Raw genomic sequence first — 6,301 nt, 5'->3', positions numbered from 1 at the left:
TCCCTACAATCTATTTCCATTGAGGCTCTTCAGAAACCACTGTCATCCTTATACTTATTCCTTGTGCTTTTGTCTGGACTGAACTCTTTTCCCACAGGGAGGAGAAAATAAGACCCAAATCTAACTAGTGATCACACCAATCTCACTAGCCACAGTGACAAGTGCAGAGATGAAGTGGTCCCAACTTGTCCAGTCAATTAGCAATATGTTCTACCAGGAAGAATCCCTCCAAAGTAGATCCCAAGGTGAATATTTGGGTTTTTTGTTTGTTTGTTGTATTTTAGTAATATGTTTTCATTTCTTTTATACATTCAATCACTATATATCACTTTGCTTGTCAAGTTATTTTTCCAACATGAATACATTTCACACCAGTCCAGTTAGGGATTCTATACACATTATCATCAACTGATAATAATCCATTTCTGTGTCCCGTCAGTGTCTTGCCTCTCTAGATGAAGATTTGAATGTAAATGGTTTATCTGAGAAGTGAGCCCAGTAGATAGTGATGGGGGGAAAAAGTAGCCAATAAACCCCATGTTATGAGGTAAGTTATAGCTGAGGGGAACTGGGACATAGTCTTGGGGAAGTTTGTGGAAGGCAGTGTAGAACAGTTAGCCCCAACATTAACCCAACGGGGGAGTTGTTGCAGAAGGCTATTTCCCAGGGATTTAATTCTCTAGCACCACTGGCCTGCCCGAACACCAACAGAGAAGATGCTTTAGTCACCAAAGAATAACCTCAGGTAAAGAGATACAAATGCTGGGATTTAGAAGTCAGAACCTATTGCACTGAAATAAGGAAGAGGGGGACGTGGGTAGATCCCTGCAGCATTTGCTACCTAGCACTTGGCTAGTTTCCCTATTAGGGTTTTGACAAAGTGGGACTTAGCTGACGCAGTTTGTGCCTTTGAATCACAGTGTACCTGATGTCATCCCACAGACATTTTAGTTATGTCGATCAGCAAATTTTCTTTTCAGTTCAACCAGTTTGAGTCAAGTGTCTTACCCTATAGATCAATGAGGACTAAATAAAGCACACGGGAAGCAGGAATTTATATTCTATTGATTTTGCTTCATCACACAATCTGATCAATATTTTGGGATATATATAATTTATACTTATATATTATATGTATAATTTTATATTTATATATTATATATAATATTTTGCTCTTCTCTATAAGTATGAATAAAATACATATCTTTGTCTATATCTATATGTAGGGATATGGCACTGTATTTAGGAGAGAGGTACAGAAATATCTTAGTTCTTAGTCCACAGATAGTTAAATAATAATAAAATAGAGGCTCTCAAAGAAGGGTCACCAGGTCCCTACAATCCTTGTACTCATCCACAATATGCAAGTCTACTAATACCTGCTTTTGTGAAAAGCAATTGTGCAACGTGTCCCAGCGGACTCTCAGGAGCCGTTTAATGAAAGAGACCAATGTCTGTTCCTCATGAGAACTTATTTTTGTCCACAACCTCTGTGCTTGAGGTTTATCTCTCTTTTTCATTCTTTCCACTCCTATTTGCCAAATGGAATTAAAGGATTAGAGTCAAGATGGTCTGGGCAAATAGAAGGGTATCGGAAGATAATACGACCAGGAAAATCAAATGTAGTCATTTCCGGAAAGTCAAATAGTCAAGGGAGTAAGCAAAGGATGGCACATGCTGATGAGAGCTGGAGGAGTTCAGAAAAAAGATTAAAAGGAAATTTTGCATTACCTAAAGCATGCACTCCCACTTTCTTGTGTTCTCCGAGGAATGGAATCTATTTCTCCTTTATTTTTGTTCACTCAGTGTGACTCTGTGCCAATATACATTTACGTGGGCTAGATATGCACAGAACCTAGTGAATCTATAGGCCATGTCGTTGTTGATAGTTCAGTCTGTGGTATCTTGCTTAAGAGACATAGCTCAATGGCCTAGAAATAGATTGAGGCAGATTCCTTTATTCACCCAGCATTTCTATTGAACATCTCTTATATGATTCAGCAAGGAATAAATGAATCAAAATTAACGTAGTTTTAGAGGGCTTATATTGAGCAGGGAGAGACAGATAGTAAACAAACAAAATGTATAAAAAGACTGACATTGAGAAAAACATTAGAAAAGGGAGGAGAAGGCCTCTTTGACATTATGATTTTTGACTGAAGACTTGAAGGAAACAAGGAATTAGTTGGGTCGTACAAATGTCTGAGGGGAGAACATTCCAGGCAGAGGGAATAGTAGGAGTAAAGGCCCTGAGGGAGGGTGCAAGGCTTGGCTTATGCTTAGAACTGCAAGAAGGCCACCATGAATCTTGACAGGAGTCAGCAAATTTTTCCTGTAAAGGGCCAGATAGGATAAGCCTTTCTGCTCTGGGAGTCACATAGCCTCTGCCACAACCACCAGACAACTCTACCATTGTGGTCTGAAAGCAGCTCCAGACGTTAAGAGGTGAGCCTTCAAAAAGTTCATAGGAATGAATTATGTATTATGAAAAAACTATGTACAGATTTAAAAAAAAAATTGCACAAAAATAAACTCAGGGTGTAATTCTGTTTTTCCATGAAATTGTTGAAGTCTCTTCATACATAAATGAATGAGCGAGGCTGTTTCCTGATCAGAGTGTATTTACCAAATCAGAATGTAACTATTTCTATGGGCTTTAGTTTGCTGACCCCTGGGCTAAAAAAAAAATGAGCATATTGTAGTGAGACCTGAAGTAGATTTGACTTTGTATATTACGTTCTCCAGAGAAACAGAACCAATAGTGTGTGTGTGTTTATGTAAAATAAAAAATTGGCCCATGTGATTATAGAGACTGACAAGTCCCAAAATCTGCAGTTGGTAAGATGGAGTGCCAGAAGAGCCGCGGTGTAATTCCAGTTCGAGTTCAGAGGCTTAATAACCAGGAAAGCCAATGCTGTAGCTCTAGTCTAAAGGCCAGCAGGTTTATAACCCAGGAAGAACTGATGTTTCAGTTCACGTCTGAAGGGAGGTATAAAACAAATGTCCCACCTCTAAAGCAGTCAGGCAGGAGAGTCTCTTCCTTATTTCTGCCAGGGTAGGCCTTTCTGTTCTATTCAAGTTGTACTGCAAGAGCTCCAAGTCTGAGAGGGCTTGTGCGTAATGCTTACCTATTCCAAGAAAGTCATCAGAGGTCCCCAGAGATAGGAGTTTATTCAATTTACCAGATGCACTAATGACAATCAGTCGGTAAAAGATTGGCACCACCATACAATGCGGCTTTTAGTTAAATACGATTAGGTCAAAAGAATTGTGTTAATAATTATAGGGTCTGGTGCACCTTCCACTTCTCAGTATCTGGATCTGGCTTTAGTCTAAGTTTGAGCACATTCATTATGGTAAATGATACTTGTTTATCAACAGGACTAACAAAATATATTCTTTACATATGGCTGCCTGGGTCTTTTGGTGATTAAGTGGGAGATGTGTGTGTATTCCTTCAGAACTGGCCCTGGGCAAGGGTCACTCATTAGAGGAGAGAGGGGAGTGGCATTCCTATGGGGTCAGCTCTGGCCAGAAACTAACCCCAGGAGGGGGGAATGTGGGAGAGCAAATGTTTATGTATAGTGCACACTCCATACAGACCTTCAATGATTCAATGAGTTCCACCCACATTAGAGAGGTCAGTCTGCTTTACTCAGTCTACCAACTTAAATGTTAAACCCATTCAAAAGTACCCTCTCATGCATACCCAGAATAATATTTGACCGAATATTTGGGTGCCCCATGGCCCAGTTAAGATCACACACAAAAATGTTTTAATTGGCTAGTAAAAATGAGATCTATTCATGTTGTACAATATATTTTTTGATATACATATATATTGTAGAATGTATGCATTAGCAAAACTAAGCTTTTTAACATATGTATTACCTCACATGCTTATCTTTGTGTGTGTGGGGTGGGGTGGGTATGTGGTAAGAACACTTAAAATTCACTCTTTCTTAGCACTTTTTAAGTATGCAACATATTATTAACTGTAGTCAATATAAGGTACAGTAGATGTCTTCAACTTCTTCCTACTCTTTAACTGAAATTTTGTGTTCTTTGATCAGTATCTCCCTATTTCCCCATCTCTCAGCTTCTGGAAATCATCATTGTAATATTTCTATGAGTTCCACCTATTTGGATTCCACATTCCAGAGACCTTCAAAAAATTTGTGTAAAAATGAAATTAAGGTGCAGGTTTATTTTGGTATAAAACTCTTCAAAATTGATCCATAGCTTTTTCATAATGTGAATTTTCCATGAGTTTTTAGAAGACCCCTCACATAAATCAGATCATGAAGCATTTGTCTGTCTGTACCAGGCTTGTTTAACTACTGTGGCATCCTTTAGTTTAATCCATGTTGTCCAAATGACAGGATTTCCTTCTTTTTGAAGGCCGAGTAATATTCTTTTTTTTTTTTTTTTTTGAGAGGTTTTTGCTATAGGGCATGTGCACTTGCCAGATAGAGAAAGACAGAGAGACAGCGAGAAATCATCCCTCAGAGGAGATGGCCATGCCGCAATCCTTTCTCCTCCATTCTCCTCTCGGGATCTTGGGCACACACACACACATGCGCCCAGCGTGAGTTTTAAGCCACGGGGTCCGGGACACGAACCGCGGTTGACTACATGGGAGTCCAGTGACATAGCCATTACACTAACTGCTGGTCCTGAGGCCAAGTAATATTCTGTCGTGCATTGTAGCATGTTGACTTTATCCATTCAGTTGTTATAGACACTTAGGTTGATTCTTTGTCTTGGCCTTTGTGAATAATGCTGCAATAAATATGAAAGTATTCTAAAAGGTTCTCCTACAGAGAAGGACTGGGAAAGTGTTTTACTTCTCGTTATGAAAAACAATTTTCAGAGGAAAAAAAAAAAAAAACAGTAATGGAATGGCCCAAGGACAGAAACTTCTGTTTTTCATTTAGTGGATGCTAAGTTCACGTTTTCACTCATTGCTCCTCTATCTTATGTGTTCTACATTGAAAATCCCTTCCTTTTTTGACATATATCCACCATCATTAAGGCAATCGGAAAGATGAGGAAAATCTTTGCAAATAAAAACAGAGGTTTTGGTGCTGGCAAGTAGTATGGTGGTTAAGGCACTGGACTCCCACAAGGCTGACCACAGTTCAAGTCCTGGACTTGGTGGCTTGCTCTCTCACTTTCTCTCTCTCTCTCTTTCTCTCTCTCTCTCTCTCTCTCTCTCTCTCTGATCAAACTTTAAAACTATAATAATTAAATTAAATTAATAATTCCTAAAAAAAATAGTATATGAATCATTTCCCCTGATATTTTCATTTTGGTTGGAAGAGGATATGGCACCCAGAGATGACACCTCCACTTTTATTTTACCCAGAAGAGGATAAACAATAGGCACTAATTATCAAGATGATACATTTTATCTTCTAACAGAGAATATTGCAGGGTTTCTCAGCCTTGGTACCACTGACATTTTTAACTGAGTCATTCTTTGCTATGGGGTGTTGTCCTCTACACTACAAAGTGTGTAACAGTATCCCTGGCCTCTATCCACAGCCCTACCAGCAGCACTCAGCCATTCCCCCAACCATGACAGTCAAATATGCTTCCAGAGTAATAGCTGATTCTGTGACTGGGGACGAAATATGAAGATGAACCTCATACACTTTTTAGTGTCAGAAAAAAGGAAATTATCAAAACATATACACACATCAAATCAATGAAAAGGGTATGTCAACAGAATGCAGGAGCCTACTGAGTTCCCAGTGGCTGAAGGTAGGACAAGTGGAGCAGGAAAATAAATAAAATAATATTGGATCATAACCTGAAGTAATAAAATAAATTTTCACAAGCCTGTGCTGACATAAATCAATGATTGAAGGACCAGCAGTTGGCATGGAGGTTGAGGTACTGACTCCCACCTGGCTGATCACAGGTTCGAGTCCCAGACCTTGCATCTTTCTCTCTCTCTCTCTCTCTCTCTCTCTCTCGCAAATTTTTAAAATAATAATAATAAATTAAATTAAATGAATAATTCTTAAAAATAAATAAATAAATGACTGAGTAATTAAATGAAGATAATGGACAAGCTTCCCATACAGAAGAATTTCAAATGATTTATGTAGATACTTCTCAAAAGAGAACATATGTAGCCCAGAACAGCCCTTCTTCAAGAGGCAGACAGCTCCATGGCTCCTGTGATCTAGCCATTTGGGGAGAAAGGAAGATGTCCCACTGATAACTGGGCCTCCAGCATACTCGCGTGGCGTGTTTGGGAACAAACCGCCCACACACCAGATGACTAGAAATC

The sequence above is a fragment of the Tupaia chinensis genome, unplaced genomic scaffold (assembly GCF_000334495.1).
Source record: "Tupaia chinensis unplaced genomic scaffold, TupChi_1.0 Scaffold000682_1, whole genome shotgun sequence".
NCBI lineage: Eukaryota > Metazoa > Chordata > Mammalia > Scandentia > Tupaiidae > Tupaia > Tupaia belangeri.
This window is presented reverse-complemented; position numbering follows the sequence as displayed.